Genomic DNA, 18,174 nt, shown 5'->3' with positions numbered 1-18,174 from the left:
GCCTGGTGAGGCCTGTGAAGCACCGGTGTTTCCTGAGTCATCTGCCCACCGGAGGGGTGCCGCGGCCGGCCTGCTCATACCCAGGTGCGTGGATCCTCTGCCTCCTCCTGCCCTGCCACCCATTCACACTTCTGCCGGGGCCTGGTGAGCTGCCCAGCTCAGCAGAGACTGCTTACCTGAGCTGCCTGTAAGATCCTAGGCTCCGGCCTAGCGGCGGCCATCTTGCTGCACCCAGCCACGGAATCAAAGCTTAACCCTGACCTCCCAGACTGTCCTTCACACGGCCTTTCTCAAGGACACTAACAGGAGCACATCTGCCACCTGTGGCACTCATCGATACCCCTCCACAGCGGCCGGCAAGTGGAATAGCAGCTCTGGCCCAGTGAACAGCGGCCATCTTGCTGCACCCAGCCGAGGTACTGGTGCTGAATTCTGGCCTCCCAGACCACCCTCCACACGGTCTTTTTTCTACACAGCCTCCGGAGCTCGTCCGCTACCTGTGTCATCCATTTACACCCCTCCTTGGCGGCTTGTAAACAGAATATAAGCTCCAGGCCTGTAAATGGCGGCCATCTTGCTGCACCCGGCGGCCATCTTGCTACACCCGGAGCTCACCATATTGACTCCTCTGCGACCGTTCAGCCACCCCTGGAGGCTGGATCACTCTGGCCGACCGGACCGTGACCCCCAAGGATGGACAGACTATCTTTATCCTGTGACAAGTGTTAAAATTGCAACCTCGGGGGCGTGGCCTGGACATGGCTGACTAGAGACATGTTTTAGCTGAGCTCCCGTCCGTCTCTCCCCTATCCCAGCTATTTCAGCCCATTATTCAGAATATGTACTCCTCCAGAAGGAAGGCAGCAAAGAAAACCAACAAGCCACCTAAATCTACTCCTCAACCTCCAACATCGGGCGAAATTGAACGACTTTTTCTTCTCTCCTTGCTCGGTTCCCTGGAAGTTAAAATGGCGTCAGTGCATGGTAAGCATACTGAGAGACAGACTCCACAAAACTCCCCATCGACTGACATGGAGGCGCTGTTGACCGACACCTACACAGGCTTCCCTGCGGATCTTCGCTCCGACTATGGTGAGCCATCACAACCCCCCTCACGATCACTCAGAATGGCGGTGGAGTTACGCTCGCTCCTGCAGGCACTCCCCACTAAAGCAGACATAGCGGCCCTCATAGAGACAGTTGAAACCGCTCACCGCAAAGAAATTAGCGTGATGAAGGCGGAGGTCCAGGCACTGACCAACAGGGTTGAGACGGGGGAGTCCTTCCTAGCAGCCCTGGAGCGGAGAGTGGCAGCTGTAGAAGGGGTCCAGGACACTCAGGCGGAAACCCTGCAAGACCAACAGCTCCACATGGAAGAGATGGAGGACCGAAGCCGCAGAAATAACCTGCAGATTTGGGGACTGCCGAGGACCTGGCGGATACAGCGATCGCCATTTTCCGCAACATACCCGGTGTAGATGTTGGAAATCGATAGGATTCACCGAACATTGGGCCCTAAACCGACTGATCCTTTGAGACCGCGCAATGTAATCTGTAGATTGCACCACTATACACACAAGGAACAAATTTTACGCAAAGCATGGGAAGCAGAAGACCCAGAACTAAATGGTGTGACTGTTAAAATATTTCCTGACCTCTCCTGCACTACCCTGCAGAGACGAGCGATCATGAAACCTTTACTGGATCTAGCCCGGCACAGAGGAGCCACATATCGCTGGGGATATCCCCTTTCGGTCACATTCAGGAAGGAACAGAGATTCTTCACATTACGTAAACCAGATGCTTTGCCAGCCCTGTTCTCCTTCCTTGACACGGATCCTATTGATGTGCCCAACTGGCTCGCCCCCCTGCAGCGACCACCAGGACGCATGAATACACCGAGACTGGGGGGGAACCTGCCACCCAGACAACAGAGGAATCCTCGTCGACCCAGAGCGCCATCACAAGAAGATGCACGTGAGTCTTGAAGTATGCATCCCTTAAGACGAATTTGATTCAGCCTAAATAATGCCCAAAGTGGTGATATTTGCCTCGTTTTTGCTTAGATTACTAATGCCGTTCACCCGACATCATTTGCCCCTCTGTATTGTCGGAGGGAATAGGGATTTTCTGAACTCTACTGCATAAAGAAAGAGGCCACTCTTTGCACCAATTAGCAAGACTTCCGTCCTTATCAGTGCAGTGACCACTCATGATTAACCCGCATGATACTCTTAAAGCGGTCAATATAATTTGAGATGTAAGCTGGAGAAAGAGACGGTATATACCCAGGAGGTCTCTTTCAACCACAGGTACTCTCTAGGATGGAAACCTCAGGGGTTTCTATCCATCCACTTTAACAGATATTTCACAGCTACTCCAGATACTACTCTGGAAACATTTATCAGAGGACATACTACAGAAACAGGAGATGGGGTAGTGGAGACGTCAAGTGTGGAGTTTTTTGCACCTTCTCCTTTCGTGGAGATCAGCTGAAGCCGCATACCATAGAGCCTTGCCCAGATACATTACCTGACGGATCTGTTAATTCCTGTTTGGTGGAGACCCGACGAGACTGATCTGAAGACATACTAACTAGGTTTGAAAGACATGCCATCATTTTTGAAGTGGGGTGCACGGTATTGTTTTGTTTGGGTTTAAATATATCTGTTAAGCTGTTGGGTTTTCAGTTTTATCATACCACAATTGCTGAGATGCCGAGTTTTGGAGATGTGTTACTTCGCTAAACATGACTGGACACCACAGTAAGGGGTCCACTTCTCAGAATGCTCTTGAGAATAGCAGAATGTACACTCAGAGTCAGAGAAGTAGGGGGTGGTGATCAAGAAACTAGCACATGAGGTTTGCAAATACATACCCATTCAAGTTATGTTATTGTTGGTTTATTATTTTACTTATAAAGTTATACAAAATATTCTTTCTACACATTCCAGATGTGCTGGGATGGGAGGGAGGACGGGAGACTCACCTTTTGAGCCGTGTCCTATCCCTCTCCCAATTAGGTTAGCATATCCTCTTAGAGGGCGCAACTCTGCCCCCTGGGAGTCTTATGCAAAGGACAATACCAGAAATATAAAAGGGAGTCGAGTTGGGCGAGACATTAGGCCTTGCCTCTACCTCGTATCCCTCTACTAAGTATCTTCTTCCTTTACTTACTTCTCTTTCTCTATTTCCTCCCCCCCCTCCCCCTTTTTTTTTTTCCCTCATACCCAAACCTACCCTTCCCTCCCTTCCTGTCCCGTAACAACATGGCGTTCAATAATATCAAAGTGATGTCTCTCAATGCAAAGGGGCTTAATACGCCTGAGAAGAGATGCATACTGATAGATGACCTGAAGCGGACTCGCACAGACATAGCCTTTATTCAAGAGACGCACTTTAAAACGAACAAATTACCGTATTTACAATGTAAACTATTCCCGATGACTTACCACTCTACAAACCCGACTGCCAAATCCAAAGGAGTGTCCATATTAATATCCAGTAAAACCCCATGGCACCTTCTGAGCTCAATGATAGACCCATCAGGAAGATATGTTTTCCTTAAAGGCCTCATAGGTACTGTAAAAGTAACGCTAGCAGCACTATATGGCCGTAATGAGCAGCAGGCCAAATTTATCCGAGACACTTTGGAGAAACTAGACGACTTTAAGGAAGGACAGCTAATTATGGGAGGAGACACCCCATTGATCCCATCTGTAGACACCTCGACTGGTAAATCTTCGATCCAACCAAATCAACTCAAAAAAATAGCAAAAACGTTACACAAATCACAATTAATCGATATCTGGCGCTTACAGCACTCGGGAGAACGCGACTACACATTTTATTCACACTTTCACCAGGTATATACCAGAATAGATTATTTCTTGATCCCACACAGTCAGCTACATGCAGTAGAACAGACCTCCATAGGCAATAGAACGTGGTCTGGCCATGCGCCTATCTTCCCGACCTACACTTTGTCGGACATTTCTTCTCCCAGACACCGTTTCTGGCGTCTTAATGAAAGTCTCTTGCAAGACCCAGAAGTGCTGACAGACGTGACCAGAGCGCTAAATTTATACTTTCAGGAAAACGACCAACCAGACTGTGACCCTGGGATTTTGTTGGAAGCCCACAAAGTAGTTATCAGAGGAATCCTCATCACACATGGTGCAAGAATTAAGCGAGAAAGAAATAAACAACTCTCCCAACTTCTAAAGGATCTCGCTATTTCTGAAGCCAGACACAAACATGCCCCCATGCAGTCCTCAGGGACTGCACTGACAGTTCTCAGACGACAAATCACTGATCTCTTACTCTATAGAGCTAAAGCGGCCTTACAGTTTTGTCGCAAACAGACATATGAGTCAGGAGATAAGTGTGGGAAACTTTTAGTAAAGATGGTTAGAGACCACAAATCATCTACATACATCCCACATATCGTCACGACAAGAGGGAAAAAAGAAGTCCTGCCAGCACTAATCACAAAAGAGTTTAACCATTTTTACTCCAATCTGTACAACAAGTAGTTTCCCCCTCGCCTGAGATAGAGAACTACATCACATCAAATGCCATCCCTTACCCAGGAAATTAAGGAAGATTTAGACTCCCCTATAACTTTGATAGAAATTCAAAAAGCTATAGGGACAATGAAGCCAGGTAAAGCCCCGGGCCCTGACGGTTATACACTACAATATTATAAAACTCTTCTCCCGATACTAGGACCTCGTTTAGTCACACTATTCAACAGTGTTGATGGAGCATTTGCTAGAGAAACACTAGGTGCTCATATTTCAGTAATTCATAAGGAAGGAAAAGACCCGGCAGCATGTAGCAGTTACAGACCCATATCATTATTAAACCTTGATTTAAAGATATTCACTAAAATTCTGGCTGATCGGCTAGCGCAGCACCTCCAGCAAATCATACACCTAGACCAGGTAGGCTTCATCCCATCTCGGGAGGCCAGAGATAGCACTACAAAGGTGCTAAATCTACTTTATGTCGCTAAGTCTCAGAAAATCCCATGTATTTTTCTCAATACAGACGCTGAAAAAGCGTTTGACCGGGTAAGCTGGCCATTTATGTTTGCGGTGCTCAGACACATCGGCCTGGGGGAGGTGATGCTTAGCCGAATAGCCAGAATATATTCAAACCCAACAGCCCGAGTAAAGGCCAACGGAGTCCTATCGGACCCCTTCCCAATAACAAATGGGACGAGACAGGGATGCCCACTTTCCCCTCTCCTATTTGCTCTCTCCCTGGAACCCTTTCTATCTAAAATTAGATTGAACCCCGACAATCAGGGGATATCAATTGGTCCTATGCAACACAAGATCTCGGCCTATGCAGACGACCTGCTCTTTTCGCTAACCAACCCAGGAGTGTCCCTACCGAATCTACTCGCAGAATTCCAGATATACGGGAAAGTATCAAACCTTAAAATAAATTTTTCCAAATCGGAAGCAATGGTGATATCACTACAGGCCCATATTCTTCTAAATTTACAATCGAATTTTAAATTTAAATGGACGTCTTCCGCCCTGACTTATTTAGGCACGAAAATACCACCAGATCTGTCTCACATCTATGAGAGCAACTTCCCCCCCTCCTAGCTAAGACCAGGAAATTGCTAGAAAATTGGAATAAAGGGTTACACTCCTGGTTTGGGAGGTGCAATTTACTCAAAATGAGTATACTCCCAAAATTTTTATACCTCTTCCAGGCCCTACCGATTAAGATACCTCCCATATATTTCAAACAAGTACAAGCCCTTTTCACCCATTTTGTTTGGGCTCATAAAAAGCCTCGCATCCCAAGATCTCAACTATCCACACCAAAACATTACAGCGGCCTATCGCTACCAGACGTAAGGAAGTACTACCAAGCTACTCACCTAGGTAGGGTTCTTGATTGGTGCCGTCATAGGGACTATAAGTTGTGGGCACAATTAGAACAACACCAAACCACTATACCCCTACGATCTGCGATATGGTGTAGTGACTTCCTCCCTGCAGAATTGAAATCCCACCCTATCATCGGAAACACCATAAGACAGTGCATTCAAGCTACCTTACACACCTCTCTAACTACCAAAACATCACCTTTAACCCCGATTCTAGGTAACCCCAAGTTCTTCCCTGGACTCTCCTCTTCGCAATTTCAGACCTTGAGAAGATCCAATTGTGTTTTAGCGTCACAATTTGTGCAACAAAATAAATGGCCCTCCATCTCAGAACTAATGGACCCAGTAGGTCCATTTAAACTTCTGTTTTGGGATGCAGCACGAATTCACCACTTTCTCCAGACCTTCCCAAACCATCAAAGTTACACCAGGCCTTTGACCACGTTTGAAGAATGTTGTAAAGACACAGAGCCATTGCCGCAGACCCTATCCAGATGTACAGCCTATTGAACACTCCACCCCAGCCACCCAGATTACCATGCATTATGAAGTGGGAAACAGACCTCCAACGCACTTTTACAACAGTCCATAAACAAAACATGATTAGTCTCTCCCTTAAGTCCTCAATATGCACTAAAGTCCAAGAGACGAATTATAAGATCCTGACAAGGTGGTACCTAACACCAAGTCGATTACATATAATTTTTCCTGATACTTCAAAGTATTGCTGGCGATGTCACCAGGAAGAGGGAACGCTTCTACACATGTTTTGGTCATGTCCTATGTTGACAACTTTCTGGACTGCAGTTCGTACCATTTCCCAAAAATTCACTGACTTCCAAATCCCAAATGACCCGGCATTTTTTCTACTCCACATTTCTTCCATACCAATCAAAACCTATAAGAAATCTCTACTGAGACACTTAACAAATGCAGCCAAATCCTGTATTGCCATATTGTGGAAACAGCAATCCCCACCAACCACAGCAATGTGGTTGAGAAAAGTAGAAGACATAAATAAAATGGAAGACTTGATAATGACAGCTCAAGATAGACAGGAAACCTATCGGTAAACATGGACTCATTTGAATATATTCAAGTATTCAGAAGAGGGTAAATCCCTCCTTAGGAGCTAAAACCCTACCATTTCATACTGATCGACAACCTACAGTAATCATCGTAAACAGAGATTCACGTATCTGAACGCCTAATACCCCCCCTTGTCTTACCCCCCTCTCTTGTTTCTTCTTCTTACTTCTTTTCCCCCCTATCTATTACTTTTTCTTCTATCTCTTTTTGTTTTTTTTCTCTGGTGGCTGCCTCCTGACTAGGGTATTTATACTCTCATATCATACTAGGATTCTAACTCAGAGAAACAAAGATACCCATATATATATATATATATATATATTTAAAGATATGATAATGCTACATGCCTTGATGTATTACATGTACTATTATAATGCAATGTCGGGAGGCTGCGACCCCCTTTTGTTATATACCACTGTGGTATGTTGTGGGCTCTGCCCTTCTCTTTTCTATTTAAAAATTAATAAAATATATATTTGAAAAAAAAAAAAACACAAGAGACATTTTTAGACAAGTCCTTTATTAATTTCTTCTTCTTTCCACTTCTTCTTCCATCTTCTTTCTTCTGGTATTTCTTCTGTGTTCTTCTTCTTCCTCCATCTTCTTCTTCTCCATCTTCTTCTTCCTCCGCTCTTCTCGTCCCGCATCTTCCTCCAGCTTCTTCTCCGCTCTGACCACACGATCTGCCTCAGTGGGAGTCTTCTGCTGCGTGACGCTTTGGTTTTTCTGACACTTCTTATATAACGGAGGGTGGGGCCACCCGGTGACCCCACCCTCCTCTGACACACGGGGACTTCATGGGGACTTCCCTATGGCTTTCTCCGTGTTGTCAGAGCTGGGCAGGGTAACCCGTTTACGTAACTGGGTGACCTGCCCCTCTCTGACAACACAGGGAAAGCCATAGGGAAGTCCCTGTGAAGTCCCCGTGCATCAGAGGAGGGCGGGGTCACCGGTTGGCCCCACCCTCCATTATATAAGAAGTGTCAGAAGAACCGAAGCGTCACACTACGGAAGACTCCTGATGAGGCTGATCGTGCGGACGGAGCACGATCCGCCTCATCAGGAGTCTTCCGTAGTGTGACGCTTCGGTTCTTCTGAGAAGATGTGGGATGAGAAGACCGGAGGAAGAAGACGATGGAGAAGAAGAAGATGGAGAAAAAGAAGATGGAGGAAAAAGAAGAACACAGAAGGAAGACCAGAAGAAAGAAGATGAAAGAAGAAGCAGAAAGAAAAAGAAATTAATAAAGGACTTGTCAAAAACGTCTCTTGTGTTTTTTAACCTTTTTGACACTTTTTTGTGAAATTGTAGGGGTACATTTGTACCCCATTAACAAATTCACACGGGGGGGCCGGGATCTGGGGGTTCCCTTGTTAAAGGGGGCTTCCAGATTCTAATAAGCCCCCGGCCCGCAGACCCCCACAACCACAGGCAAGGGTTGTGGGGATGAGGCCCTTCTCCCCATCAACATGGAGACAAGGTGCTTTGGGGGTCTATCCCAAAACACCCTCCCAATGTTGAGGGTATGTGGCCTGGTACGGTTCAAGAGGGGGGGCGCTCTCTCGTCCCCCCTCTTTTCCTGCGGCCTGCCAGGTTGCTTCTTCGGATAAGGGTCTGGTATGGATTTTTGGGGGGATCCCACGCCATTTTTTTTTACATTTTGGCGCGGGGTTCCCCTTAATATCCATACCAGACCTGATGGGCCTGGTATGGAATTTAGGGGGACCCTCAAGCTTTTTTTTTTTACATTTTGGTTCGGGGTTTCCCTGTGGGGAAATTCTATGCCATTTTTATCAATGAATTTTAATGTGTATTGCCGGACCGACAATTCATTATAGCCGGCACTAGCAATAGTAGTTTTACATGACTTTTTTGCCTTTAGAAATGTCATTTTGCTGTCAGACTGTTCTAAACATAGGAAAAATGTGCCCCGTTTCAGGCATACTATAGACACCCCCCCAGGTACGAAAGTTAAAGGAACATTACACTTTTATTGTTTCACTTTAAGCATTATTAAAATCACTGCTCCCGAAAAAGCAGCCGTTTTTAAAACTTTTTTTTTGCATTGATACATGTCCCCTGAGGCAGCACCCAGGTCCCCAAACCTTTTTTATGACAATACCATACATATTAGCACTTTTGATTTCTCCCATAGACTTTTAAAGGGTGTTCCGCGGCTTTCGAATTTTCTGCGAACACCCCAAATTGTTCGCTGTTCTCCGAACGGGCGAACAGCCAATGTTCGGTTCGAACTCATGTTCGACCTGAACATAAAGCCCATCCCTACCTGGCAAAACACCTTATCCCCATGTTGATGAGGACAAGAGTCTCTTACTGAGAGGCTGAGGGGTCTGCAGGCAGGGGACTTATCATAACCTGAAAGCCTTTTTTGACAAAAATCAAGCATCCAAATACCAGCCCCGCATATGAATAACTACCCCTACTCATTCACAAAAAAAATGTTTATGGCCACATTTGGACAATGACGTCATAGGAATCAAATGTTAAACTCTAAACTCCTCTTCTGCTGTTCTCTCTACTTTGTTCATACTCCATTTTGTCTCTGCTTATTAGTCCCTCCTGTTGTGTCAGATCTCTCCAGCCAGCATAAATGGTTCAATTTTAAGTTTGGGGCTAAGAATAAGCCTATGTAAATTCCTTCTCTGTTTAGAACATACACTTAATTAAAATATAGAGAGATATGTGCACCAAGGCTAAAAGTATAGTATATCCTGTAAAATTTCAGAAACCTCCCTTCCTATTCCTAAGAACCAAACAATAGGACTGATTATCCAAGAAGGCAATTCAATTTATGAACTTTTAGTATGTCTTTCTCTATATTCCATCTTTACTTTAGCTTACCTTTTAAATATGATTCACGATACATTTTTAATTTGTACAGTATCTCACAAAAGTGAGTACACCCCTCACATTTTTGTAAATATTTTATTCTATCTTTTCATGTGACAACACTGAAGAAATTGGCATTTTTGATTTGACAGATTCGATACCCATAAATTTCAATTGGGTTCAAGTTCCGTATCTGAATTTCTTTGAAGTTTATTGAACCCTGCTTAAACCAAATGCAGCTCAGCTCATCCTTAGTTGCTAGCACACTGTCTAGGTCACAAACTCAGGAAATAAAGGTGTTTTTACAGAAGAAGTTAGGAAAATACTCAATGTCCTCAAAAAATTTTCAGAGTTATTGGACAAGCCCAATTGTGATGGTTCCAAAGCCCAATAGCACACTGCTGTTTTTCAGTGACTTTAGAAAACTCAGTGAAGTGTCCAAGCTTGATGCATATTCCATGTCCTGGGTGGACAAACAAGGTTAGGACCAGCTCAATGCAACTGTCTGAGCTGCAAAATATATAAAAGCTATCTGTCCTGGAAAATACCCCCAAAGTTATTAGTCTGTGATACCCCTTCTGTGGTTAAAAGCCCTGAGTCAGTAAGACGTCATTTGGATCTTTAGCAATAAAAACCTGCGAAAATTCAATTCATCATCATGCTAATTTGTGTTCTCTCCAACCCAACTTGATAGTTTCTTAATGTTATACTACCAATGTTTGCAAACCATTTTTTTTCCAGAATGTAGCATCGAAAGGAGAATAAAACTCTCCTAAAGTAAGTTACAAACATTCACTTTCAGCTTTACCGTCTTGCTATGTTAAATATAAATGGTACTTATGTGTTTTAATTTTAAACAATAGACTTTTGACGTCTATATTTTGAGGTATATCACTTAAGATGAGCAAATTGTGTAAATGTTGAACTTTGCAAAAGTATAGGGAAATGTTTTTTTTTTTTTTTTTTTTTTTCTAATTTTAAAATATTTATAGAATTGTATACATTGCAAGAAAAACATATCAAATAAAAATACATGTGTAAAATATCTGCTTCCAAATTCTTATCTGTCTCCAAAAAAATTATATATGATATATTAGGGTAAACTACAAGAACTTGAATGTATAAATTGCAAACATCTAAAAAAAAAGTGTTTAAGCTGCAATATATTACACTTTAGCTCGTATGCACACTTTAAATAATTTAATTTTCTGTTGCAAAGTGTTGATATACTGTAACACAAATCATATCAAATGTAAGTTGTTTTTTTATTGCTTAATAATATATTTTCAGTAGAAATGCTACATTTACTCTCCAGAAAATAAAACCGCTCACGGAAAAACAATCTTTTTATTCTCTATGCTATTTCATAGCTGGTGTTTAACTTTCTAATTGTTGAAAGTAACATTAGACAAAGAATTTTATTTTGGTGTACAATAAACAGACATGTTATACAAGATGATAAAAACAATAATGATTAAATTCAGCTCTCTCACCTGTACACCCCCTATGGACCAGAGCAATTTTTACATTTCTGCTATAAGCCTAGTGATTTCTCAAAACATATGTCATTACTTACGATAACAATGTAATACATATATTGCTTTTATTGGGGTAAACAAGGCTTTCTTTTGGTGATATTTTTGTAAAAACTATTTATTTTTTTATGCAGTCTATCGGCATACACACATAACAAAACTAAAAAGCACACTTTTTTCTACTTTGAAAAGTGTTAGTATTAAAAAAAGAAAGTTGCTGTATATAAAAAGTATACATTTTATTTATAATACATTGACACTAAAATGATAATTCTGGTACAGCATTGTAATGTTATTTACAAATGAAAAAATTGTTTTTTATTTTCAATTTTGCACATTTTGAAAGCAACACTAAGCAACAGTTTTTTGTTGTTTTTTAACAAAAAAGGTTTTTTATTTTTCATTGAAAACTAACAACAAAAAAAAGATGTACACACATTAGGCAGTGATCATGTTCACATCATTTTCAAGTATAAGTATAAATAGTACTTAACAGTCACCATTCCCTACATGTAGTAAAACCGGAGGAAAGAGGGGGAGAAGGGTGACTACAGTATAGTACCTTCATCATCGTATCTTCCTTGGATACCTGAGGTTTCCAGTAGCTACCCAGCTTGGTTCAAATAAGCACACATGTATGGGAAACACCATGAACAGCTAACATCAGGTAGTGAGTATACGGGGGTTAATTTCTGATGGCAAGACATCCCTTGTCCAAAATGAGTCAATAGATATCACGCACGGGGTCTGGGTAGGGGAGGGGGGGTTCCATCCCTAATAGGCTATCGGGTAAGCTGTGAGAGGTGATAGTTATAAACATCTTGTTATATAAATCTGAGTCGCTCCATTGCCAGCAACAAGTGGTGGGAGTAGTGACCCCACAGTTCCATCCCTACTCCAGGGACAGCTGCTCTTCGCGAACCCATGGGTTCCATATCTTAGAATTTTTTCTGGGGCAGTTAAGACCTAGGTAGGTTAGTTTGTACAGCGGGAGGGCCTTATTTATGAGTGGTTTCTATTGCTGTATTGTCGGAGGGGGGGGCGGCTCCCTTCCATTGTAGCAAAATTGCCTTTCTGGCATAAAAGGCCATGTAGAACACAAACAATTTCTTATATTGGGGGGCTTCCAAAGTATCCACTATCCCGAGCAACAGTGGTATCGGGTCACACGGCACTTTTAGTTTACTGACTAAATTATTGACAGAGACTACTCCCCTCCAGAGAGATTGTATATGCTGGCATGACCAAACAACATGAAAGAAAGAGCCCTCCTCTAAGGTGCATTTAGGGCAGAGCGGACTGCTGTCAGGGTATATTCTAGCTAGGCACTGTGGTGAGAAGTACATCCTGTGTAAAAATTTGAGTTGAATGAACCTGTCTCTGGCGGATATCACCAGAGAGAGGTATTGTTGGATGCCCTCCTCCCAGTCATCATCAGCCAGCGAGGGTATATCCACCTGCCACACCGAGAACAACTGGGAGACCCTAGATGTGTCCATTCCCGCCAGGACTGAGTACAAGGTGGAGAAGGGCTTAGTCTCCTCCGCTGCACTCAACAGTAGTTTCCAACACAGGAGATACAGGAAACTGAGATCGATAAGCATGGTGGAGCTGCAAGTATCTAAAAAACATGCAGTTAGGCAACCCTTTCTGCTGCTTCAAGACATCAAATGGGAGTAGGCCATCAGTGGACGTTATGTCTGCTAGCATCTTAATTTCATATCAGGCCCAAAGCACTGGATCAGGGATGGTTTGGAAGTGTAGTAACCGCGGATTCCCCCAGAGCGGAGTGCGGGGGGACTAACCGTTAGGTGTCTGGATCTTGGCCAGGACGATCTCCCAAACTCTTAGGGTAGTTCTCATTGAGGGGGTAATATTCGGGTTAAATTTGGGTCTGCAGTACATTACATTTCTCAGTTCCGAGTATGACCCGAGCAACGCCGACTCCAATGTCGAGGCGGGGTTGGCTAGTTCCTCCGACAGCTACCATCTTAGCATGACCAGGACTGCCGCCCAGTAATGTTTGAGAAAGCAGGGTAGGGTGAGGCCTCGCATTGAGAGAGGCAACTGGAGGGTGGATTTAGCTATTCTAGGGGCGCTACCATTCCAAGCAAAGGAGATAATCAGGTTGTCTAGTTTTTTTTTTTAAATGTGGACGGGATATGTACCGGAGTTTGTCTAAAGACATACAAAAATTTAGGCAGCACAGACATTTTTACGAGGTTATCTCTTCCAACCAGGGTGAGGGGTAGTGTTTTCCAGGCAGCGCATCTTTGAGTCAGGAGGGACAGCACCGGAGTTAGGTTAAGAGTAGGGATGAGCCGAACACCCCCCGGTTCGGTTCGCACCAGAACCTGCGAACGGACCGAAAGTTCGCACGAACGTTAGAACCCCATTGACGTCTATGGGACTCGAACGTTCGAAATCAAAAGTGCTCATTTTAAAGGCTAATTTGCATGGTATTGTCCTAAAAAGGGTTTGGGGACCCGGGTCCTACCCCAGGGGACATGTATCAATGCAAAAAAAACTTTTAAAAACGGCCGTTTTTTCGGGAGCAGTGATTTTAATGAGTCTTAAAGTAAAAAAAAAAAAAGTGAAATATTCCTTTAAATATCGTACCTGAGAGGTGTCTATAGTATGCCTGTAAAGTGACGCGTGTTTCCTGTGTTTAGAACAGTCCCTGCACCAAATGTCATTTTTAAAGGAAAAAATCTCATTTAAAACTGCTTGCGGGTTTAATGTAATGTCGGGTCCTGGCAATATGGATGAAAATCAGTGAGACAAACGGCATGGGTACCCCCCAGTCCATTACCAGGCCCTTTGGGTCTTGTATGGATATTAAGGGGAACCCCGCACCCAAATTAAAATAAGGAAAGGTGTGGGGCCACCAGGCCCTATATACTCTGAACAGCAGTATAAAGGCTGTAGGTTTGTTGTTAAGTAGAATCTCTTTGTAATTTTGAACGGGTACATTTTTAACGTGTTTAGCTCAAGCCAAAAAATCTTTTTTAAGCTTTTTGGAAAACATAGGGAAGGGTTATCACCCCTGTGACATTTGTTTTGCTGTCTTTCCTCCTCTTCAGAAGATTTCACCTCACTTTTTGTCCCAATGGATTGGAAAGCATCAGTGGAAAGGAGAAATGTTTTTCCCATATTAACTCTTACAGGAGAGAATTTCCCTTCCTAGGGGTAGATTTATTCTCACTTCCTGTTGTCTCCTTCCGTTTGCAAGTAGGAGTTGTTTGTAAGTTAGTTGTTTGAAAGTAGGGTCCTGCCCTATATACTCAGCAGAAATGTGGGCCTTAGGTGTTGCTGTGGCCACAACACTGTAAGCCCTCACAGGGCTCTGCTGTGAAATATTAGATCAAGAATTGTAATTACATGCCCCTGTTGAACAGGAGCTGAAAAATTAGGCCTTAGGCACTGGTGCTGGTGCCACAACAATGCAACCCCTCACAGACACTCTAGTTGGAATGCAGGAACGAGCCCTGCTGCAAAGTATTGCATCAAAAATTGTAATTACACGCCCCTGTTAAACAAGGGCTGAAAAATTGGGCCTTAGGCACTGGTGCTGGTGCCACAACACTGCAACCCCTCACAGACACTCTAGTTGGAATGCAGGAACGAGCCCTGCTGCAAAGTATTACATCAAAAATCGTAATTACACGCCCCTGTTAAACAGGGGCTGAAAAATTGTGCCTTAGGCACTGGTGGTGGCACCCAGAACCAAAAATGTTCTTACAAGCTATCAGCGTGATGATTGAGGAGGAAGAGGATAATTACTCAGGGATAGTTACTCAGCATCAGCATAGGCAGTCTTTGAAGGGATCTGAGATTTCAAAAAAAATTATTCGGTTACATCAGCATCAGGTGCTTGGTAGCTGGTGGTGATCCAAGACTCATTCATTTTTATGAAGGTCAGTCGATCGACCGAGTCAGTGGACAGACGCACCCTGTGATCGGTTACCACGCCTCCAGCAGCACTGAATGTGCGTTCCGAAAGAACGCTGGATGCAGGACAGGCCAGTAGCTCAATTGCATACTGTGCAAGCTCTGGCCAGTGATCCATCCTCAAGACCCAGTAACCCAGAAGATTTTCGGTGGGAAAGGTGTCCAAGTCTGATCTTGCCCCTAGGTATTCCTGCACCATGTAAAACAGAAGCTGGCGATGGTTGCTGGAACCGATCATACCTTGGGGCTGCGGACCAAAAAATTGTCTGAACGCATCGGTCAGACAGCCACCTTCTCCACCGCTCCTTCTTTGACTGACCGAAGCCTCAGCAACACGTTGTCCAGAAACAGGAGTTTGTAACCTCCCAGTCTCTGGGAACGCGTTGCACAGACCTTTCTGCAAGGCCTCCCGAAGATGTTTCATCCTCTGCTCCCTCTGCGATGGCAAGATAAGGTCCGTAACCTTACCCTTGTAACGTGGATCAAGGAGGGTTGCCAGCCAGTATTGGTCCTTCTCCTTGATACCACGAATACGAGGATCCTTACGCAGGCTTTGCAGGATCAGGGAGGCCATGCAGCGTAGGTTTGCTGAGGCATTCGGTCCGGAGTCCTCTGGGTCACTAAGGACGACATGGTCCGCAGCCACCTCCTCCCAGCCACGTACAAGTCCATGTGTTTCTTGGGACTGATCCCTTAAAGACTGCTGCTGATGCTGAGTGCCAGGCTCCACCTCCATACTGACACAATCTTCCTCCTCCTCCTCCTCCTCTTCCTCCTCGTCCTCTTCCTGTGTGATCGGCGGGCACGCAGGAACACTGTCTGGATAAAGGGGGCCTTGAGAGCTAAGGAAGTCCTCCTCTTCCTGCCTCTGTTCTGCCTCAAGTGCCCTGTCCATTATTCCACGCAGCGTGTGCTCCAACAGGTGGACAAGGGGGATAGTATCACTGATGCATGCATTGTCACTGCTCACCATCCTCGTGGCCTCCTCAAATGGTGACAGGACAGTGCATGCATCCCTGATCATGGCCCACTGGCGTGGGGAAAAAAAACCAAGCTCCCCTGACCCTGTCCTGGTGCCATAGTCGCACAGGTACTCATTGATGGCCCTCTGCTGCGTGCGCAGCCGCTGCAGCATGGCCAACGTTGAGTTCCACCTGGTGGGCATGTCACAGATTAGGCGGTTCTTGGGCAGGTTAAACTCCTTTTGGAGGTCCGTCAGCCGAGCACTGGCATTATATGACCGGCGGAAATGCACACAGACTTTCCTGGCCTGCCTCAGGACATCCTGTAAGCCCGGGTACCTGCCCAAGAACCGCTGCACCACCAAGTTAAGGACGTGAGCCAAACAGGGCACATGGGTCATTTGTCCCTGTCGGAGGGCAGAGAGGAGGTTGGTGCCATTGTCGCAAACCACCATTCCTGCCTTAAGTTGGCGTGGCTTCAACCACCTCTGAACCTGCCCCTGCAGAGCTGACAGAACCTCTGCCCCAGTGTGGCTCCTGTCCCCCAAGCACACCAGCTCAAGCACCGCATGGCATCTTTTGGCCTGCGTACTTGCGTAGCCCCTTGAACGACTACGGAGCACCACTGGTTCCGAGGAAGAGGCCATGGAGGAAGAAGAAGAGGAGGGGGTGGAGGAGAGAGGTGTGTCACAATCATTAGCATTTTGGAGGCGTGGTGGCGGAACAACCTCCAACACTACTGCACCTTGTCCTGCATCCTTCCCAGCTGCCAGCAGAGTCACCCAATGCGCCGTGAAACTTAGGTAACGTCCCTGTCCATGCCTGCTGGACCATGAGTCAGCGGTAATATGCACCTTACCGCTGACCGCCCTGTCCAGCGAGGCATGGACATTGCCTTCCACATGCTGGTAGAGAGCCGGAATCGCCTTCCGTGAGAAAAAGTGGCGTTTGGGTACCTGCCACTGAGGAACCGCACATTCCACAAACTCACGGAAGGGGGCAGAGTCTACCAACTGAAAAGGCAGCAGTTGAAGTGCTAGCAATTTTGCCAAGCTAGCATTCAACCGTTGGGCATGTGGATGGCTGGGAGCAAACTTCTTTCGGCAGTGCAGCAGCTGGGGCAGGGAAATTTGCCTGGTACAATCTGTCGTCGGTGTACCAAAATCAGATTGCCCACAAGTACGTGGCTGTGACACACCTAATTCTACACCTTCATTCCTCTCAGTGCAGGTCTCAGAGAGGACTGAAGGTCTAGTGGGGTTGGAAATCTCAGCTGATGAGGAGCAAGCAGAGGTCCTCTTTGTTCTTTGGTGTGGGTCTTTTAGATACGCTTGCCAACGAACTGCATGGCAGGTCAACATATGTCTGGTCAAGCATGTGGTACCCAAACGGGAGATGTTTTGGCCACGCGAGATACGCTTGAGACATATGTTGCAAATAGCAGCGGTGCGATCTGATGCACTCGTCTCAAAAAAGGCCCACACCAAAGAACTTTTTGAATAACGCGCAGAGACTGCAGCGCCCTGCACATGTGGAGCTTTGGAGTGTGATGCAGTCAATGTGCTGCCCTTAGGCTGGCCCCTGGAGGGCATCCTGCCTCGTTGGTGATGTGCCGCCTCCTCCTCCTCCTCCTCCTCCTCTCTCCTATCAGGCACCCACGTTGAGTCAGTGACCTCATCATCCCCTCCCTCCTCATCACTGGAGCAAACCTGGCAGTATGCTGCAGCAGGGGGAGCATGACTGCCAGATTGCTGTCCTTCTTGGGCACCCCCTCTGTCCGTGCTCGTGTTACTGCCTTCATCGAGCTCAGTATCATCATCAGAGCCTTCCAAACGCTGGGCATCCTCCTGGAGCATGTACCCAACACTGTGGTCAAAC

The sequence above is a fragment of the Aquarana catesbeiana genome, linkage group LG04, assembly GCF_042186555.1.
Source record: "Aquarana catesbeiana isolate 2022-GZ linkage group LG04, ASM4218655v1, whole genome shotgun sequence".
Classification (NCBI taxonomy): Eukaryota; Metazoa; Chordata; class Amphibia; order Anura; family Ranidae; genus Aquarana; species Aquarana catesbeiana.
The sequence above is the reverse complement of the archived record's forward strand: the minus strand, read 5'-3'. Positions refer to the sequence as shown.